This window comes from Symphodus melops (genome assembly GCF_947650265.1).
Source record: "Symphodus melops genome assembly, chromosome: 23".
Classification (NCBI taxonomy): Eukaryota; Metazoa; Chordata; class Actinopteri; order Labriformes; family Labridae; genus Symphodus; species Symphodus melops.
This window is the reverse complement of record NC_136713.1, coordinates 13,379,248-13,401,111: the sequence shown is the minus strand read 5'-3', so window position 1 is coordinate 13,401,111 and position 21,864 is coordinate 13,379,248. Positions and strand designations below refer to the sequence as shown.

Here is a 21,864-nt window from a genome sequence, read left to right as displayed (position 1 = left end):
ACTGATTAGATATTCTCTGTTAATATTTAGTCTTTATCCTCGAACCAGGACATCATTCGTTAATTGTGATGATCCCAGACCTTGAGTTTATTTTCTACAGTTTTGTAAAGACCTGGTTACAATAGCATACGCGTCTGCTAATTCATGAGATAACGTGACGTCGAAATAACATTTCCCTCAGTTTTGTACATAAACTATGTACCAAACGAATTTTTGACGGACTTTTTATTGTAATTTCCAGACAGAGTCCAGGTCTCCAAGGTCCAGGTCTCCAAGGTCCAGACATACACGTAGGTGCAAGAGGTGAGTCATGATAACATATTTTATTTAGTTTGATAGTATGTTACTTGGATTGTATGATTATTAGATACTACAAGACAAGAGCATCTGCTAATTTGTGAGAGAAGATAAACAAAAGAAATAATTTAGCTTTCATTTTGTACTGAAGTGTATTTTACATGCGACATGATGTAATATAAATAAGTATATGAAGTGTAAATGTGCTGCTGAAGCATGTGAGCCTTTTGTGGGACAAATGGTGTTCTTAAAGTTAGAGGTTGATTTAACATCAAAGACAATGTAGGGCTTTATTTATGAGGGTATTCCTTAAGACTGAGAACAGACATTTAGGCTACATTGGGGGAGATAAGAAGTCACCTTATGGTGAGAGATAAGAAATTTGAGTTAAAAGCATGCAGGAAAATAAATAACTAAATAAAAGACAAAGTGTGGCAACAAAGAATTTTTGTTGATACATTAGAGAGAAATCTTAGACTTTAACAAAAAACAAAAAACTGTAAAGTAACATAGAAAGCATTCTTGGAGTTTGTGTGTGACAATGTAGGCTGCAGGACAGTCTTGTTGTTTGTTTAGTTGTGTGTAAAGGCCTGTGTTTGTGTATTTGAAACAAATAGAATATTTGTATGTGTATGTAGCAGCTTGATGAAAGAAGATTTGGTAAAGTCATGAGGAGAGACATTTTTGTTTCTTCAGTGTTAAAATACCTATGAGCCCCTTATAGGACTTTGTTTAACCAGATAAAAATATGAGCCTAAAAAAGGGGACATTTATATATTAGATAAAATATATGAGCCTTTGTTTCAAAGGACATTTATATATTAGATAAAATATATGAGCCTTTGTTTCAAAGGACATTTATATATTAGATAAAATATATGAGCCTTTGTTTCAAAGGACATTTATATATTAGATAAAGTATATGAGCCTTTGTTTCAAAGGACATTTATATATTAGATAAAATATATGAGCCTTTGTTTCAAAGGACATTTATATATTAGATAAAGTATATGAGCCTTTGTTTCAAAGGACATTTATATATTAGATAAAATATATGAGCCTTTGTTTCAAAGGACATTTATATATTAGATAAAATATATGAGCCTTTGTTTCAAAGGACATTTATATATTAGATAAAATATATGAGCCTTTGTTTCAAAGGACATTTATATATTAATAATAATAATAATACATTTAATTTGTAAGTGCTTTTACGAGGGCTCAAAGGCACTTTACATGTAAAAAAGAAATCACAGTATACAGTTAAAAACAGTAAAAAAAAACATTAAAAGACAGAGAAACAGAATGAGACGAGGGGAAAGAAGAAGTCAAGTATTAAAAGCTAGTTTATAGAGGTGGGTTTTGAGCATGGATTTGAAAGTTGGGGGGTGTGGGCAGGAACAGATGGGTTTGGGGAGTGAGTTCCAGAGGGAGGGGGCAGCGATGGAGAAGGCTCTGTCTCCCCAGGTTCGGTGCTTGGTCCGTGTAGGTGGGGAGAGGGTGTTTCCTTTAGATGAGCGGAGGTCACGGGAGGGGGTGTGGTGATGAAGCAGGTCAGTGAGGTAAGGGGGGGCCAGGTTATTTAGTGCTTTGTGTGTGAGGAGGATGATTTTGAACTGTATGCGGTGAGTGATGGGGAGCCAGTGCAGGTCACGGAGGACGGGGGTGATGTGGTCTCTGGAGCGGGTGTGGGTGAGCAGGCGTGCGGCTGAGTTCTGGATGTATTGCAGTTTATTGAGGAGTTTGGATAAACCATGGAGGATGCTGTTGCAGTAATCTAGTCTGGATGTGATGAATGCATGGATGAGGGTTTCTGCAGCAGGGAAGGTGAGTGAGGGGCGGAGGCGGGCAATGTTTTTGAGGTGGAAGAAGGCGGTCCTGGTGATGTGTTTGATGTGGAGGTCGAACCTTAGGTTATTGTCAAAGATGATTCCTAGATTGCGGGTGTGCGGTGAGGGGGATAGAGTGCAGTTATCAAAGGTGAGGGAGAAGTTGTGAGTGGCTTTGGTGCGGGATGTGGGGTCAATGATGATTATGTCTGATTTATCGCTGTTGAGTTGAAGATAGTTTGCTTGCATCCATGATTTGATTTCGGTGAGGCAGTTTCTGAGTGTGGAGTAGATAAAATATATGAGCCTTTGTTTCAAAGGACATTTATATATTAGATAAAATATATGAGCCTTTGTTTCAAAGGACATTTATATATTAGATAAAATATATGAGCCTTTGTTTCAAAGGACATTTATATATTAGATAAAGTATATGAGCCTTTGTTTCAAAGGACATTTATATATTAGATAAAGTATATGAGCCTTTGTTTCAAAGGACATTTATATATTAGATAAAATATATGAGCCTTTGTTTCAAAGGACATTTATATATTAGATAAAGTATATGAGCCTTTGTTTCAAAGGACATTTATATATTAGATAAAATATATGAGCCTTTGTTTCAAAGGACATTTATATATTAGATAAAATATATGAGCCTTTGTTTCAAAGGACATTTATATATTAGATAAAATATATGAGCCTTTGTTTCAAAGGACATTTATATATTAGATAAAATATATGAGCCTTTGTTTCAAAGGACATTTATATATTAGATAAAGTATATGAGCCTTTGTTTCAAAGGACATTTATGCATTATATAAATTGTTGTTTCTTTGTTGAGTCTGAGGAGAAGTGAAGAGACCAACAAGGACAGTTTGTTTAGTATGTATATATTTAGGTAGAGTAGAGGAAAGGATTTTTTGTTGAGGAGTGTTTGGGTTGCTGTGTGGTCTCTCTCTTTTTCTTTTTCTGTCTGTCTGTGTGTGTGTGTGATTTTTGTTGCGTTGGTTTGAACTGACTTGAAGAGGATCTCTAGACAGGATGCTCACTATGTGATAGTCAGCTCATACTGGAAGTTGTTGTTAAATTTAAGAGGATCTTTAGATAAGATGTTCACTCTCTGATAGTCAGCTCATACTGGAAGTTGTTGTTAAATTTAAGAGGATCTTTAGATAAGATGTTCACTCTCTGATAGTCAGCTCATACTGGAAGTTGTTGTTAAATTTAAGAGGATCTTTAGATAAGATGTTCACTCTCTGATAGTCAGCTCATACTGGAAGTTGTTGTTAAATTTAAGAGGATCTTTAGATAAGATGTTCACTCTCTGATAGTCAGCTCATACTGGAAGTTGTTGCTAAATTTAAGAGGTGGAGCAAAGGGAGGTGCTTTAAATGTGTTAGGGAGTTTTCTGCTTCTGAGAGAGGAGAGAGAGCCCCCTTCCTTTCTTTTTTCTCTTTGTTAGTTAAGAAGAGATCAGAGGAAATGATTTGTTCTTTAGGGGTTTAAATATAAAATAGGATGGAGAAATGATTAATTTAAACCTAGATTAAACTTTAAGAATCTACACAGTTATCCCACATTCTGAAAATGACCCACTAAATCTTTAGAGAAAAAAAAAAAGTTTAGTTTTTATTTTTATTTTAGGGAAATAGATAGTCATTGTAATATTCAAACATTGTTTTATATCTGAAGTTTAAATATTGCATTGTGTTTTTAGAGTGATTAAGACATTAACCTTTTAATGTCTGACGTCCTGACGTACTACAGTGAGCGTATTGCATCACTTCCTGTTGTGTCTCGCTCTATCACTACTACCGATCGATAGCTCGGTAGCTAAAGCTAGATTGTTTATCCTGTGTATTTTCTTACATTTTGTCTCCATTTACTGCACACTCTGAGTAATCGAAATAATCACCAAAGCACCCCTGCAAGCTATCTATAGATCTTTTGTTTGCGTTAAACTACGTACTCTCAGGCTAACTTAGCAGTAAGCTTCTCATACGATGGCTTCTCTGCCTGCCTCTCCCTCTCCTGCTCTCTCTTGTTCTGTGTGCCAGATGTCTAGTTACTCCTCGTCCTCCTTTACTGATAAAGGTATCTGTATTAAATGTAGTTTATTTATAGCTTTGGAGGCGAGGGTGTCTGAGTTAGAGAGCAGGCTCCGCACCTTTGAGTCAGAGTCACAGTCATCTTACGCAGCAGCAGTTAAGCAGCCTTCTGTAGCCGGTGCGGGCCGACATAGTGTTAAATCTCCCCCGGTAGCTCCCGAGCAGCCGGGAGGCAGTGGCTGGGTTACTGTCAGAGGGAGGCATAGTAAGAAAACGAGGCTCACAGCTCCCCACCAACCACTTCATGTTTCAAACACATTTTCCCCACTCAGCGACGCACCCGCTGAGACAAAAACTCTGATAATTGGAGACTCCATAGTCAGAAATGTGAAGTTAGCGAAGTCAGCGGGCATAGTTAGGTGTATACCCGGGGCCAGAGCGGGCGACATCATGGCTCACTTAAAGCTGCTGACAAAGGCTAAACGTAGATTTGATAAAATTGTAATTCATGTCGGCACAAATGACTCCCGACTTCGCCAGTCGGAAATTACTAAAGTTAATGTGGAGTCGGTGTGTAGTTTTGCAAAGACGATGTCGGACTCCGTAGTTTTCTCTGGTCCTCTCCCTAATTTGACCAGTGATGACATGTATAGCCGCATGTCTTCATTCAATCGCTGGCTATCGAGGTGGTGTCCAGTAAACGATGTGGGCTTCATAGATAACTGGCAGTCCTTTTGGGGAAAGCCTGGTCTGCTAGCTAGAGATGGCATCCATCCTACTCTGGTTGGTGCAGCTCTATTATCTAGAAACGTAGCAGAGTTTATTAGACCCTGACAACTCATCAGAGTTCAGACCAGGATGCAGAGCTGCAGTCTTACACACTTCTCTGCGCTTCCTTTAGATCTGTTTACCTGCCACTATAGCTGTCCATGTGACTGTAAATCTAACTGTAACTCAGTTAGATCTTCTTATAGCTGTAACCCTACTTATACTATAGATACTGTGTCTGTTCTCCGCCCCACACCTGTCATAGGCAGCCTCAATAAAAGAGGCGTAAATCATAACAATTTAGTCAAAATCAAAACTACAAATACGATTTGGCAAAAAAATCTAACAATTAAATGCGGCTTACTAAACATTAGATCCCTAGCATCTAAATCTCTCCTGGTAAATGAGCTAATATCAGAGAATCATATTGATCTACTTTGCTTAACTGAAACCTGGCTTTCTCAGGATGAATATGTTAGTTTAAATGAATCCACCCCTCCCAGTCATTTGAATGCTCATATAGCTGGAGACACTGGTCGAGGTGGTGGAGTAGCAGCTATTTTTATTTCTGCTCTTATAATTAATCCTCGACCAAAGCTGAATTATACCTCTTTTGAAAGTCTTGCACTCAGTCTTTCACATCCAGTCTCTAGAACTTTTCAGCCAGTTCTAGTTGTTATAGTTTACCGCCCTCCTGGCCCATATTCAGAATTTCTATCAAACATAGTTCTTAGCAGTGATAGAATAATTGTTGTAGGTGATTTCAATATCCATGTGGATGTTGTTAATAACAGTCTTAGCACGGCTTTCATGTCTCTATTGGACTCTATTGGCTTCACCCAGGGTGTAAACAAACCTACTCATCGATTTAACCACACCCTGGATCTTGTTTTAGCTTATGGTATTGAAATTAACAGTCTGTCGGTTTTTCTGGAAAATTCTCTGATATCAGACCATTTCCTAATAACTTTTGATTTCTTTCTACCAACCTTAACTCCTCTTAATAAAAAAGTGCTCTCTAGAAATTTAAATGATAATGCTGTAGCTAAATTTAAGGAAGCTATTTCAGCTGCCTTTGTTTCTGTTCCATCCCCTAACCTAGTTGAAAACTCCTATAATCACTTTAGTCCCTCTCAGCTAGATCAGTTTGTAGATAGTGCGGTGGATTCACTTAGAGTTACTCTGGATTCAATCGCTCCCCTAAAACAGAAGCCAATCAAACGACAGAGATCAGCTCCATGGTACAATTTAGAAACCCGTACTCTAAAACTAACGTCACGTAAATGTGAAAGAATTTGGCGCTCCACCAAAACGATAGAATCTCGTTTAATTTGGCAAGATAGTCATAATAGATATATGAAAGCTCTACGGCAGGCCCGCACTGCCTATTACTCGTCTCTTATTGAAGAAAATAAAAACAACCCTAGATACCTCTTCAGCACTGTAGCCAGGCTGACAGAGAGTCATAGTTCATTTGAGCCATCTATTCCTTTAGCCCTTAGCAGTAATGATTTCATCAGCTTTTTTAATGATAAAATTCTAAACATTAGAGACAAAATTAGCAACTTACTACCTTTACTTAGTGCAGATTCCTCCTATATTTTTGATTCGGCAGAAACGGCTCCAAATTCTGATACTAACCTTGACTGTTTTTTTCCAATTAACCTCTCAGAACTAAATTTGATTATTTCTGCGTCTAAACCGTCAACTTGTCTTTTAGATCCAATCCCAACCAAGTTGTTTAAGGAAGTCTTTCCTCTAGTTAGCAGCTCCATACTAGATATGATCAATATATCTTTAGCGGTAGGTTATGTACCCCAGTCATTTAAAGTAGCTGTAATTAAACCGCTCCTTAAAAAGCCTACTCTTGATTCAGGAACTCTAGCTAACTATAGACCTATATCTAACCTTCCTTTTATCTCCAAGATCTTAGAGAAAGTGGTAGCTAATCAGTTGTGTGATTTTCTCCACAACAACAGCTTGTTTGAGGAGTTCCAGTCGGGATTTAGAGCGTACCATAGAACTGAGACTAGTTAGAGTAACAAATGATCTTCTGTTAGCCTCAGACAGGGGACTTCTATCTGTGCTTGTCCTGTTAGATCTTAGTGCTGCTTTTGATACAATTGACCATCAGATTCTGTTACAGAGACTAGAACAATTGCTTGGAGTTACAGGGACTGCTTTAAGTTGGTTTAGATCCTATTTATCAGATAGATCTCAGTTTGTGCATGTTCATGATGAGTCCTCTTTGTACACCAAAGTTAGCCATGGAGTGCCTCAAGGATCAGTGCTTGGTCTGATTTTATTTACATTATATATGCTTCCTCTAGGTAGTATTATGAGAAAACACTCCATGAACTTTCATTGCTATGCAGACGATACTCAGCTCTACATAGCAATGAAGCCAGAAGACACCAACCAGCTTCGTAAACTAGGAGCCTGCCTCAAGGACATCAGGACCTGGATGACCAGAAACTTCTTACTGCTCAACTCAGACAAGACTGAAGTTATAGTGATTGGACCTAAGAACCTTAGAGAGACTTTCTCTGCGGATATGACGGCCCTTAGTAGTATTAGCGTAGCCTCTAGTACCACTGTTAGGAAACTAGGAGTTCTGTTTGATCAGGATGTGTCCTTTGATTCCTATATTAAACAAATTTCAAGGACAGCTTATTTTCACCTTGGTAATATCTCTAAGATCAGGCAGATCCTGTCACAACATGATGCTGAAAAATTAGTTCATGCATTTGTTACCTCCAGGTTGGATTACTGTAATTCTATTTTAGCAGGGTGCTATGGTAAATCTCTAAAGACCCTTCAACTCGTCCAAAACGCTGCAGCTCGTGTTCTTACTAGAACTAGGAAAAGGGACCACATTACTCCTGTATTGGCTTCTCTCCATTGGCTCCCTATAAAATCTAGAATAGAATTTAAAATCCTTCTGCTCACCTACAAAGCTCTAAACGGTCAGGCACCATCCTATCTTAAAGAGTTAATTGTACCGTACTATCCGACAAGAACATTACGTTCCCAGAATGCAGGCCTGCTCGTGGTGCCTATAGTCTCTAAAAGTACTATGGGAGGTAGAGCCTTTAGTTATCAGGCACCGCTCCTTTGGAATCGTCTACCAGTCGGGGTCCGGGAGGCAGACACACTAGGTACTTTTAAGAATAGACTTAAAACTTTTCTTTTTGATAAATCTTATAGTTGGGGCTGGCTTAGGACCAGCTCATAGTCATGCTGCTATAGGCCTAGACTACCGGGGGAACTGGCACCAGGATCTCTTATCTCTATCTCCCTCTTTCTCTCCCAGCTTTCTTATCTTATAGTAATAAGATACGTCTATAGTGACAAGCAGTAGCTTGTCACTATCTTTGTATTCTAACCTCTCCTTTTGAGCTCTCTTAGGTTCCTTGAGCTCTCTTAGGTTCCTTGGGACTGTTGGTGAGGATGGCCTGCCCAAACAACCCCCCCCCCCCTCCCCCTGAGGATGGCCTGCCCAGACCCCCCCCCCAACCTATCCCATCCTATTCTTCTTTCTGCATCTTGTCCCATCTCCCCCATCCCATTTTCAAGCCCAGCACAGTTTAGCAGATGGCTGTTCCGTCATGAGCCCGGGTCTGCTGAAGATTTCTGCCTGTTAAAAGGAAGTTTTTTCTTGCCACGCCATGACGGATTAAGCTGGGCTCTTGTAACATAGCCATAAGTACGGTCCTTTACCTGCTTTTTGTAAAGTGTCTTGAGATAACGCCTGTTATGAATTGACGCTATATAAATAAAGATTGATTGATTGATTGATTTGTTTTGTTTTCTCTATTTCTCTATGTGGTATGAGAGCTGGAGTAAAGCAGTGGCAGAGGAGAAGAATGCATGCAGTGATTCATGGACACTGAAGCTTTGCGGATAACAGCACATAGGAATCCTGAATTCAGCTTGATCAAGGCCACTACAGTTTTGTTCACAAACTCTTTCAACAGACACCTACATTTATCTATGAGCGCAAACATGCATTTGTAAACCGGCAGTGTATAATACATGTTTGGTTTGTTTTCGCATATGGGATGATGGTAAATTAAATTATAATTTTTAAGGGATTCTTGGCAACAGACTGATTAATTGATGCATCTGGTTAATTAATGAAGCAGTGTTGGTGTGGCTTGGTTATGTGCAGGAAAGTTGATTTGATTCAAAAGTGTTGAAAGCTGTGAATATTGGTTTCATTGTCTAAGTAAGGTTTAGTTTGATGTGAGTTGTCTTGAGATTGATTCTATTTCCATAGTTTGGAGATAATTGGATGTGATTAGATACATTAGGTGATACATAAGCAATTGTACTTTCATAGTAGGAAGCTTTTTGTCTCTTTTTGTACTTGGCAAAATTGTTGTTTTAAGTGTGGTAGCAGAGTGCTATATTTGGTGTTTTACGTCTGGTATTTGATACTGGATGCGTTAAATTTTGCTCAGGATCAATAATTTGTCTATTTATGTAGTTTTTGATTAACATTGTTTGATTTACCATTTAACGAAATAAGAGGCTCATTTTAATGTCAAAGATGAGAACTAAAATTACACAAGCAGTCACTTCTGTTGATGTTGTTCAGAAGAACAATCCACTTGTTAAAAATGTTGCAAAAATGTCACGAAAATGGAGCAAACGTTGGTCCGACATTGACCAACCCTGGCCGAAAGAAGGGACTTTGAACCCAGATGTGATTAAAACAATGCAGGTCCTTGTGTCCACTTCTAAAGTAAATCAGAAGACAGGAAGGAAAGGGAAAAGGCGTCAGGAGAAAAGACAAACTGAACTCGGCATTCTGCAACTGTTTGAAAATGAGGGACAGAAATTGTTACAAGCTTCGAAAGAGAATAGGGAAAAAAGCATGCACATAATAAACACAAATGACAACCAAACAGGAAAATTAATGGAGCAGATTAATGCACCTTTTTCACATACCGTATCAGCCAAAAAGCCACCGCCTTACGAGAAGGAAGTGAAGTTTACTGATGTTTATCCACAACTTCCAGTGATTAGACAAGAAGGTAATTATCACATCACAGATGAGGATGAGCAAATCATAGAGAAAGGAAAGGCTAAAACAACTGTAAAAATGTACCCGAGCTACGACGCTAAAAAGAAAAAGATATGTTTAGGAAGTGGAAGCAGAGAGCGTTATAGGAGATTGGAGATAGAAGGTGAAAGTGAGAGTGATTCAGATCAAGCTGTTGGTGGCTATGATCCAGCAGTTAGACGGATGTTAGCAAAAGCAGAGAAGAAAGGAGATAGGCCAGTGAGAAGAAAGAGTCTAGCTAAGGAAGACACAGATGAGACAGACAGTGATGAAGACTCGAGTAGAGAGGGTTCTTCATATCTTAACCCGCTAGCAGCCAGTTCAGGGGTAAAAGATGACGGAGGCAGGGCTTTAAGAGAGGTTGAGAGGAGCATTGGTAAATGTCTTCAGGAATTAGATGAGTCTAGCAATCCAGAAACACAGCAATTACTAGAAGAGCAACTACATGAGCTACGAATGACACAGAAAAAAATACAGAAGAAAAAATCTCAAAAGCTTGATACATTTGGATACTCTGTGCGTTCAAGAAAAGATAAGAGACTTGATAAAATGTGTCCAGTAATCATACGAGGACAAAATCTAGAATACAAACCCTGGCAAAATACAGATATGTCAGACATAATGGAAAAGCTACCTACTCTGCAGGATGGAGCACATCCTTGGATTTCAAAGTTGGAAGAACTTTTGGTGGGTACACAGCCTGCCATGGGAGACATTAAGAGATTATTGGCTAGTCTCATTGGGGTCCCAGGGATGGAAGTGATCCTGCAGGCGGCAGGTCTTAATAGATATGTGGCAACTACTGTGAATGATCCAGAATTGTTTGCTGCAAGTAGAGGTCGGATGTGGAAAGCACTGAGGGATGCATTCCAGACAAACGTACATCCTGATAACATTTTGATTGAGTCGTTGGGATCACAGGAAAATCCAAGAGCCTATGTGTCAAGAGCTCATCAAGTGTGGAGAAATGTCACAGGTAATGATCCAGATTTGAATCTAATGGAGCAGTCAATTTTGAGAGCTAAGATACAGAAGGGGCTTCCTCTGTCTGTGCGGAGTAAATTAGCAGAGGTGGTTGGTCTTGGAAGCATGGCAAAGAGTGTGTATACAGATCACATAGCACACCAAGTTGAATTATATAGGAAAAATGAGCATGAGCAGAAAGAACAGGATGAGGAGATCCTCAGAAAACTTAATCAAATACAGCTGGTTGATAATAAGAAGAAAGAGAAGAAACAAGCTGTTGTTATGCAGAGTCAGTCTCAACCAAGTCCAGCATCACCTCAACCTCAGCAGGGACAGATACAGTTTCATCCAGACCTGTCGACATCTATGATCCCTAATGTTTCTTTTTCACAGCCAGACTTTGGCCAACCACAAATATGGACAGGAAGAGGTTAAGGAAATTTAGAAAGAGGTAGAGGAGGAAATTTCCAACAGCCTTCAGATGTCTGCTATTATTGTGGACTGTATGGCCATTTTGCACGTGAGTGTAACAGGACAGGAAGAGGCTTCAGAGGAGGTTTCAGAGGTGATTTTAGAGGAAGCTTCAGAGGGCAACAAAGGCCACTTAGGGGACCTGTGAATCCTTACAGAGGCCCAGAGCCAGGTTTTTAGGGGTGCCCAGAAGACTCAAAAGGGGGGTGTCAGCTGGTAGTGTCAGGGCCAGAACAAGATCCAAAAATAATAGTAAGAGTAAATGATCAACCATTAGAAATAATGGCGGATTGTGGAGCGGCTTTTACATGTGTTCGACCTGAAAATGTTACACATCTCCCCATGTCTGACCGATTGGTACGGACAATCGGGTTTGAGGGTGTGAAACAGCTGATTCCTCTCACAAAGCTCTGTTCTAAACATCACAAAATAACGATACCTATATTGGTGTCAGAACATACACCTATTGCACTGTTAGGAAGAGATGCTTTATGTAAATTGAATTGCACAATAAGGTCTACACCCGACGGCTGTCAGGTGGATGTGCCAAAGGATACTAGTCATCAATTATTTATGACACCAGTGTCTGAGCCTTCTTCAGTGTACTGGATTGGAAATCTTAGTCCAGAGCTACTACAGCCAGCTAAGCTGTGGGAGAAGTTTATTGTAGCAAACATGCCTAATGCTAAGTTCCCTGAGTATTCACCCCACTGCACGCTTAAATATTTTAAGAAAACTGGTCAAGTAAACCCAGAAGAGCGGTTGAATAGGCAACCTAAGCAGGTTCAGCTTAGCTCATCATGCATAATTTTGGGACCACAAGGAGCAGCAATGAAGATAAACAGTGATGATTATCTTAATAAAGAGCATGACATTGAGGAAAGTGTGCCACATGTGACTTTGATGGTGGCTGAAGGATTTGAACAGAAGCACATAGGAGCAATGATGGCAGAAGCTGAAAAGAAGAGCTTTTCACCACTGAAAGAGAATTTGGCTATCTGGAGGAGTGAAGATGAGCAGTTCATGAAGATAAGGATCTCAGCTCAGGGACAGGGTCAACCTCAAGTGGTGCTAATGAGTCATGAAACAATTTTCAGTGCTAATTTAGATTCAGATAGTATGAGAGAGGAGATGTTAAAACAAGTGCCAGACTGTTTGTGGTCACGACATAGTACTGATATTGGCTTTGTGAAATCTGCCCAACCAGTGAAGGTTGAACTTCGACCTGGAACCAAACCTCCTTGGAAGAGCCAATACCCACTAAGGGGGGAGGCAATCCAGGGGATTGAACCACAAATTGAGGGTTTGTTGCAAGCAGGTGTGTTGGAGAAGTGTTCAGATCCTCAGAGTAACACACCTATATTGCCTTTGAAGAAGCCAGATGATTCTTATCGCTTGGTGCATGATTTAAGAGCGGTAAATGAAGTGGTGGCTGATTTTCCAGCTGATGTGCCTGATCCTCATACTTTGTTAGCTCAAATACCCCCAGATGCTACACATTTCACAGTGTTAGATTTGTGTGGAGCATTTTTTAGTGTTCCACTCAGTGAAGAAAGTCAAGGGTTATTTGGATTTACATATAAAGGACAGACTTTCAAATACAAGAGGCTCCCTCAAGGTTTCAAACACAGTCCTCATATTTTCAATAAAGTGTTGAAAGATGATTTGACAGGTTTGGATCAGATTATGACGAGTACTGTTATTCAGTATGTAGATGATATTGTAATCTGTTCACCAGATAAGGAAACGTGCCATAAGGATTCCATTAGATTGTTGCAGTTATTGGCAGAAAAAGGACATAAGGCCTCTCAGAAGAAGTTGCAATATTGTCAGGAGAAGGTAGTTTATCTGGGTCAGACAATAACTCATGGACACAGAGGCATCTCTGACAGTCATTTGGAAGCTATTCAAAAGGCACCAAAGCCTAGAACAGTCAGGGAGATGATGACGTTTCTTGGTATTGCGGGGTATTCTTCAGCATGGGTAGAGGACTATGCTAGTCTGACAGGGCCTTTGAGAGCTATGATTAAAGAAACGGGGACTTCTCAACTCCATTGTAATCTTACCTGGACTCAGGAAGGTCTTGTGGCGTTTGAGACAATTAAACAGAGATTGCAGGAAGCTCCAGCGCTAGCGCTGCCAGATTATTCTAAGAACTTTTTGCTGTATGTGGCAACTTCTGTTGGAGGTAAATATGCATGTGCTGTTCTTTGTCAACCTACAGGTATGGGTACAAGTCCTCAGCCTGTTTCTTATTATTCCACTGGCTATTCTGAAGTAGAGTTGGGGCTGCCACTGTGTTACAGAGCAATGGTGGGAGTTTATCTGATGTATGATAAAGCATCATCTGTAACTATGGGTTACCCGGTGACAATTTTGACACACCATAGTCTTAGAAATCTTTTGAACTTTGGTAAATATACACTGACTATGCCAAGGCTTAGAGACTATCATAGGCTTTTAGAACAGGAAGATATTACTGTGGTAAGATGTGTCACAGTGAATCCAGCTGAGAATTTGCCAACTCCTGAGGATGGGGAGCCACATGATTGTGTTCAGGAAGTAGAGAGGTATTCGAAGCTGAGGTCAGATTTGCAAGCTTTTCCTCTACATGAGTCAGATGTGGAGTATTGGACTGATGGATCCTGCTATCGAGTAGGAGATACATTGAGTGCTGGTTATGCTGTGGTAAAAGCCCAAGGATCTGAATTTGTTGTCGAGAAAGCAGAGGAAATACCACAACCTGCATCTGCGCAGCTTGCTGAGCTAGTGGGGCTGACAGAAGCATGTTTGTTGGCTGAAGGCAAGCGAGTGACAATATATACAGATTCTGCGTATGCACACAATGTGTGTCATCTGTTTGGATCATTATGGAAGAATCGAGGCTTTAAGAAAACTGATGGTTCGCCGATACAGCATCATGCTCAGATAATGAAACTGTTGCAGGCAATGATGAAGCCAAAAGAGATAGCAGTAGCTAAATGTGCAGCACATAAAATGGACATGTCAAGAGTCACACAAGGTAACAAAGCAGCTGATGAGGCTGCAAAGGTGGTTACAGGAGCTAATAAATTGGGTAAAGTTTTTCTGGTCACCCATGAGGTGGACTTGGAAGATAACATTACACTCAAAGATGTGATCTCAATACAAGAAGCTGCTTCTGTGATTGACAAACAACTGTGGAGAGATCGAGGGGCCACTCCAGATTCTGCTGGCTTGTGGAGAAATCATGAAGGATTGATGGTAGCGCCCCCAGACCTGCTGGGTCTGATGATCCAGGAAGCACATGGGTTAGCCCATGTTGCAAGGGGGGAGGTTAAAAGGAAGATTACACAAGAATATGGTTTTTGGGCACCGTATCTGCTTGAGCAGATTGACTATGTCATTAGCAGGTGTACTATCTGTCTAAAAAATAATGTTCGGAGAGGTGTGATGGTTCCTCCTGGTCACATTCCAACACCAAAAGGTCCTATGCGTGAGTTAGTTGTGGATTTTGTTGATATGATAAGACCAATAGGAGGTAAGAGATATATGCTAGTTGTTGTGGACAGATTTTCAAGATGACCTGAAGCCTGTCCAACAAAGCGAAAAGATGCTCAGTCTGTTGCCAAGTTTTTGTGCCGTGAAGTCATAAGCAGGTGGGGACTTCCTGATCGCATATCCTCAGATAATGGGAAAGAGTTTGTGGATAAAACAGTAAGAATAATTCTGCAAAAATTGGGAATTAAACAACGTTTGGGAGCTGTTTATCATCCGCAGAGCCAAGGTGTTTGTGAAAAAATGAATGGTGTTTTAAAAAATCGTATTGTTAAAATCTGTCAACACACAGGACTGAACTGGGTAGAAGCACTTCCATTGGCATTAATGGTGTGTCGCTCAAGTGAGCTCCGGGATTTGCGTATGACACCCCATGAGTTGGCTATGGGTAGACGGATGCCAACACCTTGTTTACGCACGAGTGGAAAGGGTCCAAGTTTATCTTTGCTAGAAGATGAAATGCGAATGTATGTTAACTACATGGCTGCATTGCATAAGAGAATACACACATATGTCTCTGACAGGCAAAAACAAGAGGAGGTGCAAGAGAGATTTGATGAGCAAGAGAGGAGTACAGTGCAACCTGGAGATAAGGTATTCGTAAAGGTGTTTAGGAGGAAGTGGTTTAATGAACGCCGCGAAGGACCATTTGAAGTTGTTCGTAGTACGGGAACTGCAGTTCAGGTTAAAGGGTCTCCTACTTGGTATCATTTGTCACATTGTGTTAAAGCACCAAAAGAAGAGGTATCACGATTACAAGAACAAGATGTTGAAAGTGAGAGAGAGCCAACAGAAGATGCAGAAACAGCAGAGGTTCATGAGGACCTCCAAGGTCAGGATCCAGAAGCAGGGTTTGACTATGCTGTGGGTATGCATGATGATTTTGAGCATGCTTTTGATGATGCCAGGGATGAGTTGTCAGTCCATGAGCAAGAACGACGAGTTGGTGACATTGATTTACAACACGTCCCAGAAACAACAGAGTCTGTTTCCAGAGAGCTTGAATCAAAGACTACAGGAGGCTGTGATACCTCTCCAGGGAAATCCAAAGACCCACTTGGGCCAAAAAGTACAAGACCAATACGAAGAAAGGTTAGACCAAAACGTTATGAGGACTAGGGTTGAGCCCAGGGATGTTGAGCAAGTAAAAGAATTAGCAGCTACTATGTCAACTTTTTCAACTTCTAAGATAAGGACGACTCCAATTTCTGTGAACAAGGTGATTAGAGCGACGTTGGGACATCCAGTTATCCTTCCATGTAAATGTAAAACACTGAATAATGGTAATTATAATTTTCCTATATGGAAAAATACTGATGGTAAGGAAATAGTGTTAACAGAATCTGATGTGAATAGTGTGCCTTATGATCAAAGAAAGTATATTTTGTACAATGATATAAAGTGGTTTAGAGTTATGAATGATTGTTCGCTTATATTAAATAATGTTGTTTGGGAAGATCAAGGAGAATATACTTGTAATTATCTGGATCAGGAGTTTAAAGCTGTGCCATATTATAATTATTCGATTGAAGGATATATATATGTTACTGTGAAGGAGGCAACGTGCAGCAAAGACATCGAGCTGCTGGCGGTGGGTCTCCGTCCTTACTACATGCCGAGGGAATTCTCTCACGCGATCGTGCTCTGTGTTTACATTCCTCCCCGGGCACACGCCGAAACTGCGTGTGACGTCATCCACGCGACCACCTCAAGATTACAAACGCTGCACCCGGATGCTTTCATCGCCATCTCAGGGGACTTTAACCATGTTACTTTGAACTCCACACTACCGGACTTTCACCAATTTGTAAGCTGTCCCACCAGGAAGAACAGGACAATAGACCTCCTGTATGCAAACGTGAAGGACGCCTACACTGCCACCCCGTTACCACCTCTGGGTAAGTCCGACCACAACCTGGTCCTACTCGAGCCACAGTACAAAACTATGATCCAGAGACAACCGATAACCACACGCACCTTCAGAAAGTGGTCTCCCGAGGCAGAGGAGGCCCTCAGAGACTGTTTTGAGACCACTGACTGGAGTGCCCTACAAGAGACTCATGGTGATGACATTGAGGGGGTCACACACTGCACAACTGACTACATGAACTTCTGCATGGACGTTGTGGTTCCCACTAAAACTGTGCGCTGCTTCCCGAATAACAAGCCCTGGATCACCAGCGATGTCAAGGAGATCCTTAACAGGAAGAAAAGGGCATTCAAGGAGGGAGACCAGGCAGAGCTGAAGCGGGTGCAGGGGGAACTCAAGGTCAGACTCCGAGAGGCAAAGGAGGAGTACAGAAGGAAGGTAGAACAGAAGCTGCAGCAGAACAACATGAGAGAGGTCTGGGAGGGCATGAAGACCATCACAGGCTGCAAAAAGAAAAACAACAACGCAGAAGACGGGGACCCTGAGAGAGCAAACCAGCTCAACTTGTTTTTTAACAGGTTCGACAGCCCCGTCGCTGCAGCCAGTGCCTGTCCCCCCAGCACCCCTCTACACACCCCCTCCCCCCCTCTCACTCCTCCCCCCCTCAGCACCCCTCTACGCCCCCCCAGCACCCCTCTACACACCCCCTCCCCCCCTCTCACTCTCCCCAACACCTCCACCAGAACAGATACAACCACCAGTGACAATCCATCCCCCCTCCCCCCCACCATCACCAGAGACCAGGTGAGCAAGGAGCTGAAGAGACTCCGCCCCAGGAAGGCAGCAGGCCCAGACAAGGTGTGTCCCAGGATGCTAAAGGCCTGCTCTGCTGAGCTGGGGGAGCCACTTCAGCACATCTTCAACATGAGCCTGCGGCTCGGGAAGGTTCCTGTGCTCTGGAAGACCTCGTGCCTCACCCCTGTCCCCAAGAAGAAGAACCCCAGTGAGCCAGGCGACTTCAGACCAATCGCTCTGACATCCCACGTTATGAAGACCTTCGAACGGCTGCTGCTCCAACACCTCAGACCCCAGGTACAATACGCACAGGATCCCCTGCAGTTTGCATACCAGGCAAAGGTGGGCGTGGACGATGCCATCCTCTATCTGCTACACAGGGCTTACTCTCATCTGGACAAAGGGAGCAGCGTGATGAGAATCATGTTCTTTGATTTCTCAAGCGCTTTCGACACCATCCATCCCCTCCTACTGAGAGACAAGCTGACCGAGATGAGGGTGGACTCGCACCTGGTGAGGTGGATCACGGACTACCTCACAGAGAGACCCCAGTACGTCAGACTGAAGGACTGCACATCTGACACTGTGGTCAGCAGCACCGGAGCACCACAGGGGACTGTGCTCTCCCCTGTCCTGTTCACCCTGTACACCTCGGACTTCCAGTATAACTCTGAGCTCTGCCACATGCAGAAATACTCGGACGACACTGCGATAGTTGCTTGTGTCAGGGACGGACAAGAGGAGGAGTACAGGAGCCTGATCGAGGACTTCGTGACGTGGTGCAGTGCCAACCATCTGCAGCTAAACACCTCCAAGACCAAGGAGATGGTGGTGGACTTCCGAAGGAAGAAACCACATCTAGAACCTGTTTCCATCGGGGGGGTCGACGTGGAGGTGGTCAGGACCTACGGGTACCTGGGGCTGCAGCTGGATGACAAGCTGGACTGGTCGCCTAACATGGACACTACCTGCAGGAAGGGACAGAGCCATCTGTACTTCCTGAGAAGGCTGGGGTCCTTCAACATCTGCAAAAAGCTGCTGCAGATGTTCTACCAGTCTGTGGTGTCCAGCGTCCTCTTCTACGCAGTGGTGTGCTGGGGAGGAAGCTGCAAGAAGAGGGACGCAGCACGCCTGGACAGACTGGTGAGGAGGGCCGGCTCTGTGGTGGGTACAGAGCTGGACTCACTGGTGACAGTGGTAGAGAGGAGGTCTCTGGACAAAATGCTCTCCATCATGGACAACACACACCACCCTCTGCACAGCACCTTCACCGGGCAGAGGAGCATGTTCAGTGACAGACTGCTGTCACAGTCGTGCTCCACGGACAGACTCAAGAACTCTTTTGTCCCCCTATAGGCAATAAGACTGTATAACACTTCACTGTCACGGCAGGGAAGAAGCGCACGGTGATCCCTGGACTCTTTTTTCACTTTTTTCTCACTCCTCACCTGCACTGCTGACCTCAGAGTCAGCCCCCAGTTGGACACTTTAATGCATATTGATAGTCACTTTACTGAGCACTGGGTTAGGGTTAGGGTTAGCACTGCACTTTGAAAGATGTCTGCTCGATAGGTTTTTCGCTCTCACACTCTACAAATTTTAAGGTTAGTCATGGTCAGAGGGTTATGTCATAAGTATTTTGTGTGTTATTCTTTTTCGAGACTAAAGTCTCGAAGGGGGGAATATGAAGTGTATTTTACATGCGACATGATGTAATATAAATAAGTATATGAAGTGTAAATGTGCTGCTGAAGCATGTGAGCCTTTTGTGGGACAAATGGTGTTCTTAAAGTTAGAGGTTGATTTAACATCAAAGACAATGTAGGGGTTTATTTATGAGGGTATTCCTTAAGACTGAGAACAGACATTTAGGCTACATTGGGGGAGATAAGAAGTCACCTTATGGTGACCTATGGTAACCTTTGAGGCCATATGTCCTGAGGAACCACAGGGGGTGCAGGACTGTAGGAGCCTGAATGATCAAAGCTTAAATGAAGTCGTAAAGGTCTTGATGTTGTCGACCAATACTGTATAAATAAGAAGGTTTTCTCTTTGTTCGAGAGGATCACATTTGGCTGGTGACTCTCCCAGGTAACATGACTAACCTGGACTGATGCTGTTTCTTGACTTTGTAAATAAATGTCTTATATTACAAGCAAGTCAGTGTCAGCGGATATTTCTTCATCATCTACACATCATCATCAAAGGAGGAGGACTGAAGAAACTACAGTACACAAACTATTTACCAAATGAATATTTGTATGACATTTTACACACACAGAGTCCAGGGATTCAAGGCCCAGGTGTCCTTTATACAGAACTACCCAAGGTGAAAGAGGTAAGATATGATATGAAGAGTTAACTCTCTTTGTGCACATCACACTGTTGAATAAAAAAGTCGTCATTCTAATTATTTACAGGTCGAACACAGCAAAGAGGCAGAGGTCGGACCTGTGGATCTCATGGGCGTGGTGGAGGTCAAGTACCTGGTGACCAAGCAAGAGGGTCTGTAAACCAGCCAGGTGCAGGTCCTGGTCCAGGTAATCTGATGTGGAAAGAAATGAACTGGCAGCTCACTGAGAATCCTGGACCTCTAAATGATGCTGCTGCTCTTGATCATATCATTCCTAAGCCTGACCTTGAAATGTACTGGTCTACAGATGACATTTTGGCCACGCCCTACTTCAACAAGGTCACGTCCCGCAACCGGTTTGAAATCATATGGAGGTTTCTACACTCCAACAACATCAGTACATTTACGACTTCATTTAGGCTTTGATCATTCAGGCTCCTACAGTCCTGCACCCCCTGTGGTTCCTCAGGACATATGGCTTCAAAGGTTACCATAGGTCACCATGAGGTGACTTCTTATCTCCCCCAATGTAGCCTAAATGTCTGTTCTCATTTCAATACTAACACTTCTTACACTTCAAATACTTATTTACATTACATCATGTCGCATGTAAAATACACTACATTACAAAAAGACACAAACTGGACTCATTACACTGATTCCATCAACGTGGTGCTGTAGTCAAAACTGTAGTCAGAACTAGATTGTGTCAGCTCAGATTACAGGTACACAATGTATTCATGTGTTGAAAATGAGTGTGTGGAAGGAGGAAGTCTCATTATGGATTTGACCATTGAAGAAAGAGAAGCTGATGGAAACATGAATAAAAAGTGATCAAACTAAACATGTTGAATGAATGTAAAAATAAAGGTGTACTAGGAGCATTTTAGATGTTTCAGCTTAGATACAACAAGCATAGTTAAAGTCATTGAGCAGTCACAGCTCACTGATCAGTTCCCACTGGCTGCCTATACGCTGGAGGAATGGTTTCTCTTAAACACCATATCTGTTTATCAAAGTAGGTCAAGTATCCCTTCAAACCAGTTTGTGCCTTATTGTTATGAACCGTCTCCTCTTGACTTATTTGTTGAATTATTCCACATTTGAACTGTTTTTTTAAATGCTTGCTGTTACATGTCACAGTCTCTTTCCCTGTCGTCTCGTTGAATTGAATCCTTGTTCTTTATCTTTTTTTTTTCAGTTCTGCTTGACCAAGGCTTTGAGGATGTCAGGCCCTGCCCAGCTACGACTTATAATCATACACATTCTGTTTATTTGTTGGATATCCCCTTGAGATGATCCATCTCGTTTTCAAGAATACAAAAACACAATCAGTACAATTGAATACAGTTACATACAATGTACACACATAAAGGCTCTCGCTGACATATCCCGCCCATAAACCCACAGCACCCTCACAAAACCATCAGAGGTAGATACACATGACATATTATACAATCAACAAGACTAAGATCTATTATTACAGCAGCAAGATGGCATTAGAAGCAGGAGCATGATTTTCTAAAAGTGTCTCTTGTAGTTATAATCAAAGTGACTCAAACTCATAAGTGAACCCTACCAGCTGGGATTCCTTTTACAGTAGAAGAACTTTTGGCTTTAATCTATCACAGAGTTTTACTGTTATGGACCTGGACAAAGACTTTGATCACCAATTCTTCACTCTAACATCAACTGATATTATTCAGGACAAAGACACAGTCAAAGTGGTTCAAAGTGAACCTTCTGTTCTTCTCACATTGAGCCCCATCAATGAACCTGCTGCATTCTCCACTCCCGACTCCATGACTCTGTCTTTCCTGGATGACAGTTCCTCAGTTAGCTCATCTGACACCATCATT

At 41.9% G+C, this 21,864-nt stretch overlaps 1 long non-coding RNA gene across 1 annotated transcript; it reads left to right on the top strand.

Moving 5' to 3' along the window:
- The first annotated feature begins 249 nt into the window (after positions 1 to 249).
- On the top strand, positions 250 to 20,350 carry LOC306818926. Its single transcript, XR_013778405.1, has 3 exons — positions 250 to 303; positions 19,934 to 19,990; positions 20,073 to 20,350. It is a non-coding gene; the product is annotated as an uncharacterized lncRNA (long non-coding RNA).
- Positions 20,351 to 21,864: the final 1,514 nt, after the last annotated feature.